This window comes from Lates calcarifer, unplaced genomic scaffold, assembly GCF_001640805.2.
Source record: "Lates calcarifer isolate ASB-BC8 unplaced genomic scaffold, TLL_Latcal_v3 _unitig_5615_quiver_758, whole genome shotgun sequence".
NCBI classification, from domain to species: Eukaryota; Metazoa; Chordata; class Actinopteri; family Centropomidae; genus Lates; species Lates calcarifer.
The window spans coordinates 89,416-109,954 of record NW_026117619.1 but is presented as its reverse complement, the minus strand read 5'-3'; the positions used below and the strand labels follow the sequence as shown (position 1 = coordinate 109,954).

Sequence of the window (20,539 nt, the reverse complement as noted above, 5' to 3'; positions counted from 1 at the left end):
TTGGCTGCACCTCAGAGGAAACTGTTTTAATCACCAGCTCTTCAGTCTTTTTAAACAAACATCCAGTTGTAGTGAAGTCCTTTCAAAACCTACACCAGCTGCTTTGTTCTCAGTCCCAACCACAAAGATTAAAGATTAACAACAAACATTTCTTTCATCTGAAGAAGCAGAGTGACGGTGTCATGGCTGGAGATTAGGAGTTAGATACAATAACTGTCTGTGTTACTGTGTGGTACTTTTACTCCAGTAAAGTATCTGATTACTTTCTTCCACCACTGAAAGTCTCACAGTAACACAGACACACTAACAGATGGAGGCAGTGGTATTCCAGCAGCTCCTGGTTAAATCCCTGTTTTTCTCTATGGAGTCTGGTAGAGATATATAGAGATGTTTCTGGTTAAACTAAAGGATCTTCCTCTTTGATAAAAAAGCTCTGTCTCTGTAGGAATCCTCTCATCATGTTGTCAGACTCTGAGAAGAACAATCTGAGTCTGTCAGAGACAAAAAACAAGAACTTTAGAGGACGGACTCTAACGTGGAAAATAAGGTTAAAAAACAGAAGTTTAAGGTGAAGGGTTCTTCCTGAACTGCAAAGCTACTAACAATACTTAGGTTGTTTGAAAGGTAAACAAAGATGTGTGTGTGTGTGTGTGTGTGTTGGCAGCAGATGCAGAGTGAGGGTGACTCAAAGCTACACAATACTTAGGTTGTTTTTGAAAGGTACAAAGATGTGTGTGTGTGTGTTTGTGTTGGCAGCAGATGCAGAGTGACCTTCTCCCTCCCAGCAGCAGGTCACATCTTCTACTTTCAGCTGACAAAACATCTCTTCAAGAAAAACCTCACGTATTCCACCGTCCACTCTGTGATTTTCATCTCTACTCTCTCTGATAGCTTTTTAAAAAAGCCTTTTATCTCTTCTCTGCCAGCGCTCTCTGCTCTTTGCTTTTATCCTCTTTATGTTCATTAGATTCTCAGGAAGGCATTAAGGCCACTCAGGCTCACTTGGTGCTTTTCATTGTGAGCTGTGGAGATGTAGATGAAAACTCACCGTCAGGTCCTTTCTGATGGCGAAGTTCTCCGGTTTGATGTCGCACAGGTGCAGCTTGTGGGTGAAGTCGTTGTCAAAGTGCCACACCATGTCCAGGAAGCTCAGCGCGATGCGGTGCACCATCTCCCTGGTGGTCCACCTCCCGCGGGCTCCGTCTCGGTCCTGACCCTGCAACCCCGAGACAGCCACCTCCTCCAGGAGAAGATGTTCTGGTCCCAGGCGTGTCCCGCAGACAGGTACTCCACGGCGTAGAAATGACCGCAGGAGCCCAACACCTTGGCCACGTGGGTACTGAGATCCTGCAGGACTCTGGAGAACAGAGGTAGGAACAAATAAATATATGTCTTTGTGTATATGCCTTGTTCCTGGACTCCATTTGTCAGTGCAGCTCTGTCTGCAGCCTCCAGCAGCAGCACAGCTCAGCTCGCCTCACCACTCTGTGGAGGTTTGGCCTCCAGCCTCATGGTGTCTGAGCATCTGTGCCCTCCACCTGAAGACAAACCTTTACTCTCATCCTCTCTGATCCACAAAAACTTGAGGATAAGACTTCAGGTTACATTTTTGGAAGGAGATGCAGGGAAAATGGTTCTATGGCTGTTAATATTCAAGGTCTCCAGAGGATGAATCCTAATTATTTTGATGACACCCTCAAGTTTGTATCTCAAGGCCAAAATATCCACATTTAATGAGCCAATATATTTTCATTTCTGTAAATGTACTCCTCAGGATTTCAGGATATTTCAGGAGTAGTTATTCCCTGTCTGACTCTTGTCGTACCTGAGGAAGGTGTACTCCTCCTGCTGCAGCAGGGACCAGAGGGAGGCCAGCTCTGCTCTGGAGTAACCTTTGTCTCTGTTTTCAGTTTCTTTCCCCAAAGTTTGGCCAGAGAGCTGTTACTTCCTCCTCCTCCTCCTCCTCCTTCCTCGTCCTCGTTCTCCTCAGCCAGCCCCAGAGAGTTTCGTACCTGAGATCAGAGGGAAATGAATCTGCCGCTGTAAACTCTGATACACAGAACAGGTGTGATTTTGCTATGTGCTGATCTGACTTACTTCCAGAGTGGCGTAGAAAACCACATCGACAGGAGAGAGCTCCTCTGCTGTGTCCTGTTGACCACAGATTACTGTAAATACTTCTGTACTGTTTACTCTGATTTGGATAAAAAGTAAAAGGCGTCACCTGGTAGTCCAGTATTCCCAGCGGCTCGTAGGAGGAGAAGTTCTCCAGTTTGGACTTGAGGATGATGGGGTTCCTCTCCAGCGCGCCTCGATCACCTTCTTCCCGTTCTCGTAGTAGAGGCAGCGCTTGTACTCGACCAGGCCGTGCACGCACAGGTCCTCGCACATGTCCCCCGTCACCGAGCCCTCGCCGAACTCCAGACACTGAGCAGAGGTGAGAGGTCGTTAAAACAGAGGACACTGTTACTCAGTCTGTGTGGGTGGAGGCTGTTGGACTTTTTACATCAGAAATTTTGTGTGAACTGAACCTGCCTTCACTCAGGTGTCAGGTGTTTGCAGAGTTCTGCTGAGAGCTGAAGTGAAAACTGATGTTGTGGTGAGTTAACACCCAGCCACACACACATACACAGGTTTTTACCAAGTCTTGTTTCTGCTCTGGCTGATCCTTCATAAGGTCACTTCTCTCTATAAACAGATTAGTTGGTATCTTGGTATCATTTATCCTTCTCTCCGCCTTCTTCCGTCTGTTTTCTTTCTCTTTACCTGAGAAAGCGGCACCGAGCCTGAGCCCTGCGTTCTGTCTCAACAGCTCAGTGTCCAGGGCTGTGAGGGACGAGGTGCAGGATTAACCTGGTTCTGGTCGAGGATTACCCCGCTAATCCTCGCTCTGCCCACATTCCAACACAAACATCAGTCAGTGAGGAGCTCAGAGACTAAACACACACACACACACACACACACACCTGCTGGACGGTCACTGTCAGTTTATACCAGCCAGAAAGAAAAAAGAACGTGTAGAGATACAGAAAAGGAAACTCAGTTTTAAAAGGATTGAAATCACTGATCTCCACAGTTACTCTACATAAAGACAGGCAGACAGACAGACAGACAGGCAGACAGGGAGACAGGCAGACAGACAGACAGGCAGACAGGCAGCAGACAGACAGACAGACAGACAGACAGACAGACAGGCAGACAGGCAGACAGACAGACAGACAGACAGCAACAGACAGACAGGCAGACAGACAGACAGACAGCAGACAGACAGACAGCAGACAGACAGACAGGGACAGGGAGACAGGCAGGCAGACAGACAGACAGACAGGAGACAGGAGAAGCAGCAGACAGACAGACAGACAGGAACAGGCAGACAGACAGGCAGACAGAAAGACAGCAGCAGACAGACAGACAGTCAGACAGAAAGACAGACAGACAGACAGACAGACAGCAGCAGGAGACAGACAGAAAACAGGCAGACAGGAGACAGCAGCAGACAGAAGACAGGCAGAAAGACAGACAGACAGACAGACAGACAGACAGACAGCAGCAGCAGACAGAAAGACAGCAGCAGACAGACAGACAGTCAGACAGAAAGACAGGCAGACAGGGAGACAGAGCAGACAGACAGACAGACAGACAGACAGACAGACAGACAGGCAGACAGACAGACAGACAGGGACAGGGAGACAGCAGGCAGACAGACAGACAGACAGACAGGGAGACAGGCAGACAGGACAGGCAGACAGAAAGACAGGCAGACAGGAGACAGCAGGCAGACAGACAGACAGACAGAAGACAGACAGACAGAGCAGACAGGCAGGCAGGCAGACAGAAGACAGGCAGGCAGACAGACAGACAGTCAGACAGAAAGACAGCAGACAGGAACAGCAGCAGACAGACAGACAGACAGAAAACAGACAGACAGACAGACAGGCAGACAGACAGCAGACAGAAAGACAGACAGGCAGACAGAGCAGACAGAAAGACAGACATCAGACAGGCAGACAGACAGACAGACAGAGACAGACAGGCAGACAGACAGACAGTCAGACAGAAGACAGACAGGCAGACAGGACAGACAGACAGACAGCGATACAGACGAGACAAAGAAAACAGAAAGACAGACAGAGCAGACAGACAGAGAACGTTAATGTCCTGAGAAAGACAGAAATAGAGCAGACTGATGATGGACGACCTCTGGTCTTTTCACCATCAGACAGTTGATATGTTGAAGGGGACAGTTTAGATAATGTGAAGATTTAGCCCTTCATCTGTTTCCTGCCGTGTAAACATCTGCAGATGGTCTATAAATCTGGACGAGCGTCAATGTTAACATTTCAAAGTGCTGTGTTTCTCAGACTGACACATTCTGCCAGCTGGACCTGATCTGTTCACACGAGGATCAGCTGGTTCCTGGTGAACTGTGGGAAATGAATAAAGAGCTGCAGATAGCAGCACCACTGACGGCCATGTTACACATCAGGCTTTTGTCTTCCCACAGTCTTGGTTTTGGTGCCCGCTCGTGGTTTTTTGGCTGCACCAGCACAATCACGGCTCCCCAGCTGCTCTGCTCTCTGGATTTGGCTTCCTGAGATTTAGAGTTGAAACAGTGGAGGAGATCCAGCAGGAGTCACAGATGGTGCTTGATGTGGTTTTAGAACACCTCATCAATGATTCAGTTTACATGATCTTTTTCCTTATTGTTTGTCTTCAGAGTTCAGGAAGCAGATCTCAGGTGAAACGCTGCAGCTGGAGGCTGATTCAGGAAACTCCCTGAGCACCTGAGATTCACCGCTCACCTGTCTCTGGTTGGATCGCTCTCCTCCCTCAGATAAAAACCTGGAAGTGTTTCTCCTTATCTCGGGCTGTATGTGTTGATGGACTCAACAGGAGTGGGAGGGGAGGTGTTGACAGCCAGAGGAGACTCTGCCATTACTGCCTCCCCCTTCTCCCTGTTGAATAATACTTCCCTCTGTCTCACATCACAGTGCACTGATAAGCACTGCTGTCTGCTGGGCACTGGGTGATTTTAACTGAGCTGAAACATATTACCCACGATCCCCTTCTTCTTCTGCAGCAGGAAGTGCTGTGTCTGTACCAAACACCAAACTGTTTCTAACTCTCTGCGTCAGTTTCCTGGTTATCAGAGGTGAACGCTGGTTACACTGCCAAGCCTCAGCATCCTTTTGATTTGTACTTAAACTCAAAGGGACACTGATGTAATTTAAACTTTTCTTCCTGTTGCCAACTTTACATCTGTATTTCAGCTCACAGCTCTAAACACAACCTCCTCAGGCTTCACACTGATGGTTGTGGCTCTTACATTTATTGCTTCAACTTGAGATATTTTCATGTGGAAGTGTCTTGTCTGCTGGAACATGCTGTAGGACACGACTCCTTTTTTCCTCTGAGCGGAGGAATTCTCTCTGCTGTGAGCTCTGCAGCTTTCACATATCCACACTAATTCCCTGGATTTCCTCCGCCTTGCATCACATCACACTCTCCAGCTGCTTCTTCCCTCCTCAGCCCTGCAGCCTGTACGCTTTCCCACCGCGCTGTTTGGAGAGGATCAGCTTCAGCCTCCTGCTGTGTGTGTGTGTGTGCGTAAAGGGGAAATGTATTTAGAGGATGCATGTGTGTTCATAAACTAAAAAAGATTAGACATTTTATTGTCTTTGTAGCAGTCTGTGGTGGACTGTCTTGTTTAATCACTCAACAGCTTTTGAAAACATGTTGGACTGAAGCTCCTGATGGTTATCAGTGGTTGGTGGTACTGGTTTTCTCTTTCTTCGCCTGTGTTTTTACTTTTACTTTATTTTTTACTATTTGTGTCAAATTCTCCTTTAAAAGCAGCTGAATTATCAGTGATCAGCTCCTGTTGGCAGTGGATCCACTGATGTACAGACAGCTGCCACTGGATTAACGTGATACTGAAGAGAACTTTAAAACAGCAGGATTTTGAATGAAGTTCTGCAGCTTCTTTTCTCTCTGATTTCTGGAGGTTTATTCTGGGTCGACATGAGAGATGATGAGGGGGAGGACCAGGTTTGACTCTCTGTCTCTTGGTTTAATTCCCACCTCTCCCTGTGATGACAGCAAAATGGGATCTCCTGTTTTCTGGACCGGCAGTTGTGAGGCTTGTCATGACGTATTGGTCTGGAAATGTGGACGTAGAGAGTCCAGCTCCTGATTGGAGACGCAGCAGGTGTGTGTCTGCATGTGGACAGATGTTCACATTCACCCGGTGGCTGTTTAGGAGGCTTCCAGCTCCGACAGTAAACACAGTCTGTCTGTTTCTCAGTGTGAACAGCAGCGAGCGCCCGAGTCCAAACGAACAGCATGGATTCAATTAAAACCCTGTCAGTCGCTGTCGTCTGAATCTCGTCCCGTTGATGTTGGTGCCAAGTTTCAGAGCAGTGGGTTCGTGCCAGTGAGCGGCGGAGCTGTCCAGAGTGTTTATTTGGCCGACTCCCCTCGAGCTAACGACAGAAACAAATGGGTACAGGAAGCAAATGAGCTCCAGACTGAAACATTAAGATCTGCTGATGAACTTTGGGTCTGTCTGCCAACGTGAACACAGAGGGAACGAATATGGTTTGAAATATCAAGCTGACTTTTTTTTACTTAAAAAATATCATCATTCCTGTGCAGCTGAGGTTCATTTACAGATTCACAATTCAACACCGAGCTCAGTGACTGTTGTCTTTTCCTTACTTCATTCTTTTACTTCTTCTCTCCAAACATAATATCGTCTTTCTTTCTTTCTTTCTTTCTTTCTTTCTTTCTTTCTTTCTTTCCCTCTGTTTCACTTCTTTCCTTCTCTCCTTCTTACTTCTCTTGTCCTCTTTTCTTTCAGATGTTCTTCCAAATTTCCTTTTTTGTTTTCTTTCTTTCAACTTTCCTACCTTTTCTTTTTTCCCCTCCATCTGGTCTTGCTGTTTCCCTCCTTTCTTTCTAACCTTTTCTTTCTCTTCATCTCTTCTTTCACCATTTTCTTCTTCATTTTCTTTTTTCTTCTCACCTTTTCTTATCTCTCTTTTTTCTTGTTTCCTACCTTTCCTCATTCTCATTCCTTCTTTCTTTTCTCTCTGTACTTGTCTTTTTTTTTCTTTTTATTCCTATTGAACACTTTTTTGTTTCTTTCCACATTTTAGCACTTTTTCTTCTTTCTGTTCTTTTTCTCCTGTCCCTCCTTCTTTGGTGTCTTTCTCCTTCACCCCTTCCTGTCATTTCTTCCTGTTTCCCTTCTTTATTTCTCTCCTTTGTCTTTCCCTCCTCACTCCATGTGAAACCAGAGCTGGAGATTCATGTATGTTTACAGTTGATACCTGAGTGTGTGAATCCCTCTTCACTTTTCCTTCAGTAGAAATGTTTCTCTTTAACTCATCAGAGAGTTTTTCCTCTGAAGTCAGCGAGCGGTCGGAGAAAGCTGAGACGTTTCGGACGCTCTCGTTGGCAGTGAAAGGCGGTCTTTGTTGTCCCGCTCTCACCATTACATTCCATAATGGTAAAGATCCGAGCACACGAGGAACATTAAAACGCCTTAATGACATTCCTGTGTTGAGGCCTCGGCCGACTGAGCGAGCAGCAGCAGAGCAAGAAACAAAGGTCGAGTGGTTTGTGTAGAAAACTACTGAAAAGTTTTTGTCTGAACTTGCTGAAGTTGTTAAGGTTTTTCAGGAATTAGGAGCCTGAAGCAACTGGAAACTCTACTTAAAGATATTTTCTGGGAGTGTAAAAACTGAGACTGCTTTCAGCATGGCCTAAAGTTGTTGAAGTGGAGATGTCAAAATAACAACCATTATTTTAGTTGTCTTAGTTTTTACCAGAAACATCACTTTATATCAATACCAGACTCCATTCACAAAACCAGGGATTTTACAGAGCAGAACTCAGGAGCTGCTGGAATACCACTGCCTCCATCTGTTAGTGTGTCTGTGTTACTGTGTGGTACTTTTACTCCAGTAAAGTATCTGATTACTTCTTCCACCACTGAAAGTCACACAGTAACACAGACACACTAACAGATGGAGGCAGTGGTATTCCAGCAGCTCCTGGTTAAATCCCTGTTTTTCTCTATGGAGTCTGGTAGTGAGTGAGACACAGCAGGGCGAGAGCAAAGGAAGTTTCCCATGTGGATCAATAAGGAATTACATTAAGTAAAAAGCATTGCTGTCATTGTGACCCTGCGCTTAAACAGTGAGTGATTTATGACTGGTGACAGGAGGTCAGAGGTCAAGTGCAGTAATGTACAGTGTCGCCACAAGCCTGCAGAGTAAATCAACACTGTAGTTGTGCTGAGCAGGACGAGAGCTTCAGGAACAATAGTGTGATTTTTTTACAGCCTGTGGGACGTATGAGGTGTGGGCTGAATGGCTTGTATTCACACACACACACTCACTCACACACACACACAGCGTGGGTGGACCGGTTGACCTCGGGGTTAGTTCACTGGAAGTGTAGGCTGATCTCACAGCTGGTGAGTCCACAGCCGCAGGCCACAACACAGTGTGCAGCACTGTTTCTCTGCTAATGAACACCCACCACACACACTCACACACACACTCATAGACACCCCGCTCCTTTAAACACACACACATCGACCCTGCACCGGGCGTTTTGGCAGCGGTTAGCCTCCATAATGAGCTGACGAGCAGGTGACTGTTTTTTACAGCTGTTGACTTAATGAAGCACTAAACGCTGCGGCTGGTTAGTGGGCGACCGCGCTCATCTGTCAGCTGATAAACAGCAGCTCTCACACACATTTCAGCCTGTTTAAGTGTGCTGGAACACGAAGGTGGAGCAGAGAGGAGAAGAAATGGTTTGTTCACAGAGGAGCAAAGAGAGAGGAGTCGTTTGAGGAGGAGGAGAAAGGCCGGCTCATTTGTTTCTACATCTGAGATCAGACCACGTGATATTTCACTCATCACTCGATGAGTCGAGATGACCAGAGTCGGTCACATGACGGTTGAATAAGACAGAATGGAGAGTGTGGTTCTAACCTGTTGTGTCTTTGTTATTTTCATTCTGCCTGCTGTCAGTCAGTTTGTTTGAGACTCTCCTGCTCTGTGCTCACTTTATGTTTCTCTGTTTCTGTCGTTAGACGACAGATAAAGTTTGAAACAGTGACTGAAACGTGGCTCACAGGTAATCGCTCATACACTCGCTGTGGCCGTCCGTCTCTAGTTCTGTGCTGTCGTTCTGCATCTTTTGGAGCTGCCTCTGCTGCAGAGTCCAAACAGTCAGTGTGACTGAGCTGCTGCAGACGCTCAGCACCTTGATGCTGCGGCCTGGTCTGACTGATAAATCAGTCATCATTAAAGCATGACGCTGGGCACCGACATGGTCACAGTGAAGAACAACAGTCAGTGTCTCTCTGTGGGTTTTAACTGAACTAAGTGGCTGCGCTCGAGCAGCATGTTGAGACTCAGCTATCAGGAACCTGAAGGCATAAACTCCTCACACACTGCCAGAGCGCTGCCAACAAGCCTGGATCTCAAACACACACACATACAATACACAAATAACATCATTTAGCCACAGAACATGTGGCTGCCATCTCTGCCTGCAGGCATCGCTTTGTGTTAGAAAAATACAGAATAATGGAGATTAAAGAAACGTGTCTGCAGGCTGTGCAGTAACAGCAGGAATAAAATACAGCAGCAGAAACCAAATGGGAGTATATTTAGTACTGCAGTATTATGAGCAGAGGAAAAGATGAGATGAGACCATGTTTGGTAACGAAATACCAGTAAGATATTAAAGATATTGACGTACCAAACTAGAAAGGCACACATCGATCAGACTGTTTCCAAACTCACATTTAACCGACTCTCAGCGATTAAAGGAGCATTAAAGTTGTTTTGCCTGCTTCGCTCCTCAGAGTACAAATTGCAGATAATTTCCATCACTGGCCTCAATTTTCCAAAACACACCATCAGTTTTTTGGCTGATTTTCTTTGATGAAAATCAACGTGCAGCGACTTGACGTTTTCTTTTTTTCTTGTCTTTAGCGTCTTTTTTTGTCAAATTTATTGTAGCATGAAAATGTCACTGTCTGATACTCAGTTTTTCAGTTTTACGTTGAACCTCTGCAGGTGTGTTTTCCTGCGTTTTATCGAAGGATAACTCTGGTGTTTCCTGTCAGAGTTGCAGGGATGCTGCTGAAAGCCTGGAAAGAAGGAAATCAATCTAAAATGATGGAAAATAAACTTTAAAAAACATTGAGCAGCAGAAAAATTACATGTATCATTAAAAAACAACTTTTCCTGCAAAAAGCCAAAGCTGTTCCACATAAAAACCGACTCCCACAGTAACACACCTCACACAGAGCAGCTCTCATTCATACACACTGTTGTTTTAGCGTCCTATAGCGAGGCTGAATATTCCATGAGCCGTATAATAGTTTGACACAATGATGCAATCAGCGAGCTGAAGCCGCTTTGTTGCTGAGTCGTGTTTTGGCCGCCGGCTTCAAAACCTGTCAAAACACACATTCACCCTCACGGAGACAAACTCGGGCTCTCAGACCGAGCTTAAAGAGAGCGTGACCAAGAGACGGGGCGCATGCAAATGTGGACTCACACCGACAGAGACCACACACACACACCTGCAGTGGCTGCAAACAAAAGGCTGATTCTGAGGAGTGTGTGAAAACGATGTCTATCTGCTCTGTGGTTAACGCTCGTCACACAGCTCAGTTTCCACATGGAACAGCAGTAACACCATCACTGAGAAACACGTTCTTAGCAGCACTGGCTGCGATGCTAGCTGTACAGAGTGAGCCCACAGGTCGTCTGTGCAGCGTAGTCCAATCCATAGTTAGGTTTTATTGTCGGGTGACTTCTTGTGGTCGTAGGAATAATGACAGGACTGAGGACCAGATGAAAAATGCTTCTCACAGATTGAAAAACTTGTTAGGTTGGATATTTTCTGATGTGATCCGAGTGTAACACGATGTTCAGAAGCAGAGCTGCAGTTTGAACTGGCGGCTCAGAGGCGGCGTCGTTAGTTTTGTTTTGGGGTCAGTGGTGGCTTCAGAGAGAATAGCAGAGACTCAGCCTTGTTGACGCTGTTCAAACAGCTTTGTTGTGACCCTGCAGGCCTCCTCGTTGGTATGCAGCTCCCATCTCAAACACCGCTGCTCTCTCTTTTAAGTGTCTCTGCTTCTCTTCTTATCTGTCCTCTCTCCTCTCACTCTCTGTCCCTCTCTGACCTTCTCTTCTCCCACACTTTCTTCTTCTCTCCGTGCGGCAGACGAGGCTGAATACAGATCAAGAAACCACGGGGGTATTTGGACGGTTTCTACTGATAACAGTTTTCCCTGAGCTGAACGGAGCAGAGGAGGAAACTGACAAAAGCACATGAACTCAAGTGCTGTTATTATGTCCAGTTTGAACTTTAATGTTCATTTTATTGGAGCAGTTTCACAGACCAAACAGTTCTGGAGACTTCCACCCATCTTCCAGGCCAATAGTTTGCCGGCCGGTGGTTTGTATTTCCCCCGACGGATATAGACTCAATAAAGCCTGCACTTCTTTTCTTTCTAAATAAATGTGTGTAATTTTTCCAGAATGTGACCAGAATCCAGCTCGATGAAAAACAGACGAGTGTAAACTCAGACTGACAGTAACAGCTGACATGACATCTGTTACAATTACCTCTGAACCACCAACTAATCTGAACTGTGGCATTTGATTTTTGTAGAGTTAGGAAATAACAACACGAGTTCACCAAGTGATGTGTCACTAAGACATTAACATGACTGCATCCAAACTGTGCTGAAGATCTGACGTCTGACCTCCGTATGTCTCCAGCTCGATCTGCACACGGCCGCTGAATTTACAGAAAAACACTCTAACTCCAGCAGAAGGTGCACGCTCCGATCCAGCACACTGTTGTTGCCTGGTAACAGCAGCAGTTTGACAAGCAGTCGGAGTCAGGAGACGACAGATTGCTCATTTCTCGGCGTTTGGCTGTTATTGGAGGAAATTACAGCGAGCGAGCAGGTGGAGAGGTTACAGCAGCTGACTGACACAGTGAGGGTACAGAGGCCTCTGACCACAGTGAAAGAAGAAGAGCAGCTTTAAACCACCTGCAACCTGTGACTTTGATTTCTGCCTCAGGCTAAATGACAGCTCATCAGGATGAGTGACAGCTGCTGGGCAGGAACGTAATGACCTTCAGCTTAATGCAAATATAACACCAACAACTAAGTGAAACGCCAACAAAGGCTGACGGTGCAAGACTGATGGAGCCTCAGAAACACAGACTGAAGTGCAGATATTACATAAGAGGACAGTGATCAATGCTGCACTAATTTAATATATGAAGTGTAGCCGTGATAAATTTGTCTGGACGTGGTATAAATCGCCTGAGGTTAAGTGTGTGTGTCTGTGTGCGTCCTGTAATTTCCTCCCTTTCACATCCTGTTGAAGGGAATGATCCATAAAGGAGGAAGTTAGGGAAAAGTTAGGGAAAAACCCGACAGATTGTTTCCTCTTAGAGGTGGAGACGCAGAATTTGCTGTGGAAGCTGTGAAGACACGTAGCTACATGTGAGGAAGTCTGAGTTTTTGATGTCACATATTTCTGATCAGTGGCTTCAGTGACTGATAAAATCCCAGTGTGGATGTTAAAGGGTTAAACTGCGCTGCTGTTTTACTGATAAGGTTTTGGCTGGAGAATAGTCTCACATGTAACCTGTGTCTCAGTGACCTCAGTGTTGGCTGACATTGCCGGACTCAACCCTCTGACGCCACAGCACTGCAGTGCATTATGGGAACACAAACCCCATGACTGACCTGTCCGACAGCCAGTTGCCCCGGGCAACGACTGGAAAAAAAATCTTGATTGTTTGCCCAGAAGATCTGTTCAGGTTTCTGAGTGTGTGTGAGCAGACTGATGAGCAGCTATTTTCAGAATAACAAATCAGTTTCTGGAGTTTGTTTTACTGATTTATGAGGAGAAACATTTAAGGATTTGGCTGCAGGAGAGAGAGATTTTAATTCTTTTTACTTTGGCAGGAAACATCCTGTCTCCATATTAATTATGACTTTCCATTTTAATCTTCTCTGTGTTTACTCAGCCAGACGTCTCTGTTATTAAAGCACTGTACTCGTGTTTTAGGATTCAAGTTGATCATTTTCCAAATGAGTTTTTGATTGATCTCTTTCGATGTCAGTTCATTTTGATAAAACGACCTCAGACGGTCGTCAGTGTTGTTTTTATACCTGCTGAGGTCATGTTATCTAACACCTGTCAACTTACTGTGCATCATTTTAGACAGAAATCCACCGCCTGCCTCTCTGCATGGCACTGCAGTGTAGAGTGCAGAACCAGACATTTTTTCCGTCCTTCTTTTCAATTGATGTAATGAATCGCTGCCGGGCTCATTCATCAAACACAACATTCATGTGCTCCTGCAGAAGAGCTCTCATCTCTCTCTGTGGGGAGTTCAGCCTTCAGCCGCACGACAGAATAAACCTTTTCATTTCCCTGAAATCAAACCTGTGACCTGCAGCTGTAAATCACCTGGATGGAGAACGCAGGTCCAGGATTTACCTGAGAGTCGTCCTCCTGTCGACTGTGTGTATTTATCTCACAGTCTGAGATGATTTACCAACAGCTGCTGACTTCAACATCTGCTCTGACTCAACTGTGGAGCCACAGTTAAAAAATCAGACTCTGTAAATCTGTCAGGGTCAAAGACTGAGACTCCATCCATCAGCCACAACTACTGTACCAGTTCTTCAAAACTGGACTGGACACGAGGAAGATTGACATTATTAAACTGATTTCTGCTCTTTTTGTGACTTTAAACTGTCAATTTAAAACACACATTTACAACAAGCAAGTACTTTTACTTTGAATACTTGATATTTTGCTGCCTCTACTAATTGATATTTACTTCTACAGAAAAGGAGGATTGTAAACGTCCTGAAGCGCTGAGAGTTTACAGCTCTGGAGGTCTGAGGGTGGTCAGACTCAGTCAGGACATGAAGGACTGTGTAAACATTGACTTCAACACCAAAACTGTCATCAGGAACTGTTTGGTTTTATTTCTTTCTAGCCGTCAGCAGTGTTACGCTCTGTCAACCTCCAGCGTCTAAACAGTGTGTTTGTGTCGTTCCTCAGAGGCCGGATGGAGTAAAGTCTTTCTGCCTGAGGGGACAGAGAGACCATCACGCTCAGGTCATCTCGCCTCGCCGCCGACACAGTGTCACAAGCCCTCTCTGAGGTAAAGACGTGTCTGTGCAGTGATTGTACAACTTTTACAACTGATGAGTTCTTCTTGTAAAATCTGAAAACATCTGAAACATTACAGCAACTGATTTTGCAGCAGGTCATAAACTTACTGCTCTCTGTCTCTCTTAGGACCTTGTTAAGGAACAAACCAGGCAGCATTAAAAAACAGAGGGAGGCCATAAAAAATGTAGCGTCAGGCCATAAATAGGCAGAGGAATGCCAGAGACATGCAGGGACAGGGTTGGACCATGAAGCAGATCAACATTAGACCATAAATAGTCACCAGAAACATACATTACTGCTTCAACAGAAACCATGTGTGCAGAGAGTCAAAGAGCAGAGACTGTAAAGAGTTAGAGCTGCTCCACTGTGACAGGAAGTGCTCTGATTGGTCTGATATGAATGAATTACACCATGTATGACCACGGTTTAAGCCGTGAACATCAGGGACATCGAGCCGGTGGCCAGAGGCTCTGTTCAGCCAGAGCAGGATTTATAACTGTGAAATGAATTGAAATGAAATGACAGATCAGCAGCTTCACTGTCGAGGCTGAAGGAAACTTTCCTTTCACACAGACTTCAGCTTTAACGCATGAATCCTCTTCTCTGTCGACCTCGAGTGAACTGGCAGAATCAGAGACGAGCTAACTGCTCTGCCTGAGGATGAACACACAGCTGGAGAGAGGTTTCAGCTTCAGGTGGTATCTGATGAGCTTACTACAGTCGCCAGTTAACAGCAATCAGGTTAGTTGTGTGAGCTTTAATGGATGTTGAGTATGTTGTCAATCAGTTCTCTTAAAGGAACCTTGTTCTTCTCAGAGTCTGACAGCATGATGAGAGGATTCCTACAGAGACAGAGCTTCTTATCAAAGAGGAAGATCCTTTAGTTTAAGCAGAAACCACCACACTAACAGATGGAGGCAGTGGTATTCTGTCAGTGGAGCCTGGTGGCAACAGCAGTGAAAAACCAGCCATTATATCCTGACTCATCCAGTAACATCAGTCCCTCCTCCAAAAACTATACAATATACTTTATGCTTTTAGATCTTTGTCTCAGAAACCTGGCGTGAATGAGACGTATGCAGCATACAGTTTGAGTTGATAGGGAATTTTACATTCTACCTCTGTTTGATGTTGTCGTATTGACATCAGGGCAAAGAGGGAGAGAGCAGAGCGAATACAACTCCTCTTTGATGCTGGTTTCCTAAAGAAGAAAAATGAATACTACAGCAGGATGGATGAGGAATACAGAGGAGAGAAAGGTGTGTTTGTGATGAAGCCGATACACAAAATAATTGTTCTGTCTATGAGTTAAAGTGTAGTCAGTCAACGTTTAGTTCTCAGCAGGAACATCGTTTCAAACCAGACGCTGCACTTTGATTTAGGCATCAAGACAAATCTGCAGCTTCTCCATCAACATGGATGATTTTCTCTGCTGGAGCCTAAAATAAGACGGTTTGTTTTCAGCTCAGAGATGAATGAGCCCTCAGCAGAGTTTCCCAAGAGTGTATTTTTATCTCTGTCCCATGACATCAGTCTTACACACAGTGGACATATAAACATCCATACTGAGGGTCTCTGATGTTTCATCGAGGACTACGGTGACCTGACTGCTGAACCAAGTTGTAATAAGCCAGAATTATCCTGTAAGGCCAGTTAATGGTCATTTAATTAAAGTTTATCCCAGAAGAATGTTCAAACCCATCATTATAATCCAAATACAAAGCTCCATGATACTCAGCACTTTCAGGACGTCTCTCAGTTTTTCCTTCAGATTCATGAGGAGGTTTCAGACTGGAGATGCATTTAGGATAATGTAGGAACACAGCTCAGCAACATATATATCAGACGTCCAGTGGTTTGATGCAGAAAGCTTCAAATTAAATGCTGATTTTACTTTGTCACCATTTTAAATAAATGCAGCTCGTACTGTCGGAGGACGACCTCCAATGAAAGCCTCAGTTCTGCTCCCTTGTGGACACCACAGGCTCGGAGTTGTTGTTAATGTACTCTGTCCAGTGCACAGACATCTGCACAGCGCACTCATGGATGTTGAAAGTCTAAGCTGACACAACTGTGACTGGTCAGTTGTTTTTCCACCAGGGGACCACATCAGAGATCTGATTCAGAGGAACCTTGGCTCAGGACTTTAGGTGTGTCCTGACAGATTCTTGTAAGCTGTCGGGAAATTTCCAGCCTCTGCTGGGACCCAGCACAGCAGGACAGAGAATCAGTTACTGTTATTACATTCGACACGTTCTAATCAGAGAGACTGATTATCACAAAGACTCATGAAACCTGAGGCAGAGCTGTTTACCTGCTCATGTCAGGGTCACCGCCTCAAAACTGATTATACTCAGGTTTTTCTTTTGGGAGGAAATGTTTGAATGAGCCTCGTGGAGTTTCTTTTCCTCACCTCAGATCTCTGTCTTTGTCACATGATTTATTGCTCCATGTAATCCAAACACAGAGCTGGCCTTTCACTCAGTCCCTCTGTGTTTATGTACCACACAAGCATCAAGTACTCTGATGAAAAGGAGTTTCAACACACTCGCTGTTTAATCTGCAGATTCAAAGGCAGATTGAAAGGTTTGAAAGAGGAGGCTGAGTTTACAGGAGAGAAAAGAAGCAGAGGATTGACAGACTTTTGTTCAGGTTACTACAACACCTGAAGCAGTTAAAACAAGCCTGGACCACGTCTGCCAAGAAATCTGAGCAGTAATCCAGTAACTCGCAGTAACAACAGCAGGATTAACTGTCAGTCAGCGAACACAGCTTCAGGTTTGGATGTTAAATCTCTACACTTTGAAACTGGTTTGCAGAAAAGACAAACTGTGCAGAGAGAGAGTCCTTCATGCAGCAGACCTGCATCTGTCCTGCATTACTGCAGACTGAGGAGCCAAATTAGCTTCTGGAAACTCAAAACCTCTGAGTTAACATGTTACTAGAGCTGTTCTCTGCAGATCCAAGAACAGAGGAGAAGATTTCAAACAATGTGAGTGATGGAGCTACAGTGCAGTGTTAGCTCAGCAAACAGGCTCTATTTGTTGACTTTGGATCTGAGTGTTTATTTGGGATTTCATCAGTTTCCTCTTTGGATCTCATATCACAGGGAGGGAGGGTGACATCACAGCCTGTGTGATGGAAAATGGATTTCTCTCTGCCTCTCTGAGTTTGATTAATTGGTTACTCTAACAACAACAACAACAACAACAACAACAGTGTTTGTTAGTTGCTATATTTCATCACGACGCTGAAATGTGCCCACGACGTCGTTTATTCAGAGGAGGATGTTTCCAGACCAAAGCAACAAAGAAGCTGGATTTAGATTTCATCGTTAAAGCAACACAGTGTAACTTCAGTGAGCAGGAGCGCCCCCTGCAGCCAGGAGAGGAAACTACCTCTGCTGTTGCCCTGAGAGGTTCAGAGGTTTTCATGTGTATTACCCATGATCCTCTTCTCCTTCTGCAGCAGGAAGTGCTGTGTCTGTAACACTAACTCTTGATATGTGCGTCGAGCTGGGATTGGTCAGCTCGTTGCTGAGGAACAAACAGAGGAACAAACGTGAACGAAGCTGAAGAAGGACTCAGTGGTTTTCAGTAACGAACACTGAGTGAAGTGATTGACACAGGATTGATTATCCATTGACCTCTGAGTTCATCGTGTCATTAACGCAATTTATAGCAAAGAAGGAGTGGAGGAGGAGTGATAGAAACGTCTCTGCAGGAAGCGACTGGAGCTTTGGACCAACAAGAGAAAGAGAAGAGAGCGTCTTGTTATCAGTGTTTACCCACAGTGCACCAGTAGATGCTGCAGCGGATAAGACAGCGGGCCATTAAGAGCTATTGACCTCTGGCCGTTTATCTCCACCCGCCTGCCTGTTTACTGTAACCGTCTGACAGATGAGTGGTGGCGCGATTCAGAAACAGTCGATGAGAGCTGCAGTTTGTCCTCCAGACCACAGATACTCTGCAGAAAGTCTTTAAGAAAAGACAGACGAGTGTTTGGGCTGTAAACAGCTCTGCAGACTGCAGAGGTTTTAGAGGACAGCGCTGAGGCTTCTGCATGTTTGTGTCCCATTAGCTGCAGTTAGTTCACATTCCTGCAGATGATTTTCTAAATCATACATCAGCTCTTTGACTGGTTCCAGGCTGCTGCTGGTTTTAGGGGACACGAAATCTGCTGCAGAGAGCAAATCTATCACAGAGAAACATCTTCTGTTTTTAGGTTGGTGATGCATTCAAGGACACCAGATAATTGATAGTAGGCACTGCACAGCGTAGCACAACGTTTTGTTTTGATTCAGTAAATAATACAAGGCCCAGAATGCAGGTAGTGCATGAATAACGTGCACAGAGTGTGAGCTAATGTGAGTAAGGACTGTTGACTGAGCATCAGTCCAGAATCAATCCCACTACGCTGATGCAAACTGACCCTGTGTATGGTTCAGTGTAAACATTATATATGATTAATTTAAAGTGAATCAGTTAATCAGTGTCTACATTTCTGAATCATCATTTATCACCTTCTCTGCTCAGTGTAATAACCACTGATCAGTGATCAGCTGATCGTCTGACTCACCAGTCTCTGCAGGATCCTCTTGCTCTTGTCGTCGGTGCAGTAGTCGGACATGATGGTCCTGTGGACCAGAACCAGGCCGTTCAGGAACAACCAGGAGCCGAACCAGAGCAGAGCGAACAGCAGGGTCCCCCGACGGGACCACAGCCGGAGGCCCAGCCACCGGAGCAGACACAGCCTGCCGCCGCGACCCCCTCCACCTGACACCAGTCCTCCAGGGAGCATGGTGGCCGCACTAAAAATTCCTCCTCTGCCAGAAAGGGACTGAGGTCCTCTCAATACTCGCTGAACAGTCTGCCAAAAAGTGATCCAACTAGAGACAGAAGCTGCAGAGCTGCAGATTCAGAAACACTCGCTGAAGAAATAACATTTTGGACTCAAAAAATGTAAGTCATAGCCTGAAGAGGAGTTATTTTTAGTCAGTAAGATAATAAATTCCATCATCAGCATCTTGCTTCACCAGTCAGGAACCAAGTTTTCACTGGGCTGTGCATTCATATCTCCCATGATCCTTTGCAGACAGTTAAAGTGGAAATCCAAGATCCAAGAATAATGAAAAATATCTGAATCATCAGAGCTTTTTCTCTGTTTCCCCCAAAGCTCCGTTATTTGGACAATAAGGACGCGATGAATGAATGAAGTCCAAATAGTTTACGATAAAAGAATCATCCAGTCAGAGCAACATGTTCCAGAGAGTGGACCGGTCTGACCTCCAGCTCTGCTCTGCAGCACTTCCACCAGGAATATCTTGTGTTTCATGCTGAGATTTTGTCTTTAAAAATCCAACTTTCTTTAACTTGATTTATTTTCCTCGCAGCGAGTCAACAAATGTTGAGCAACAGGAAATAACTGAGAAGCAGCGGAGTCGCCATCGCGCTGTGTGATGTGGGTGTCTGGGCCCGTCTGCGCTGCAGTGTGGCATCTGGACACACACACTCAAATACACGACCGGCTGCACACACACATGCAAGGAAACATGAGAATGTGCACACACACAAACACAGAGTCTGTATTTTATATGAAAACACACTCCCCACAGCACACACACACACACACACACACAGATCTTTGTCCCTGCAGATCGCTCCAGTACGTCCTCACGTCACCTCCTGCTGTCGTCTCACCGTCGAGCTCAGAGGAGAATGTTCCTGAAAATCATTTACAGAAAAACACCTTCAAAACGTCTGAAAGTCCTTCCTCCAGAACCTGACACATCCTTCAGAGAGAGCTGGAGCTTCTTAATGAGCATCTTTAAAGAAAAATAGATGCAGAAAAGTTCCCCTGATGTCAGAAAATACTTTGTTGGTGGCAGCAGAGGAGTTTTTTACAGCTCTGATCTCTGACAAAAAAGGATCCTGAACAGCGGATAAAGACGTCCTTGATGTCAACGACAAAGATCTGTGACAGAGAAAAAAGAGTCAGAGCTTTAGATTTTACTCAGTTGGACTTTTCAGCCTTTGGCTATAAAAAAATAAAACAATCAAAAACTCTGGGATTAATCAGTGATTTTACCACAAAGAAGAACATCAATTAACGTTCAGAGAAGCTTTGGTGATCAAAGCTGCTTTCAGAAACTTCCCAAACTCTTTTTACAATAATTTTTATCATCAGCTCGAGCTGTAAGATTTTGGACTTTTCCAACACTGAATTCTTTTCCCCTGCTGAGCTGTGGGAAGCTGTGATATCTGACTTTTACTGTTTTCTCTCCGACA

The 20,539-nt window shown here is 45.3% G+C and overlaps 1 pseudogene; it reads right to left on the bottom strand.

Moving 5' to 3' along the window:
* Positions 1 to 1,048: 1,048 nt before the first annotated feature.
* LOC108874807 (divergent protein kinase domain 1C-like) lies at positions 1,049 to 20,220 on the bottom strand (annotated as a pseudogene).
* Between the last annotated feature and the right edge of the window lie 319 nt (positions 20,221 to 20,539).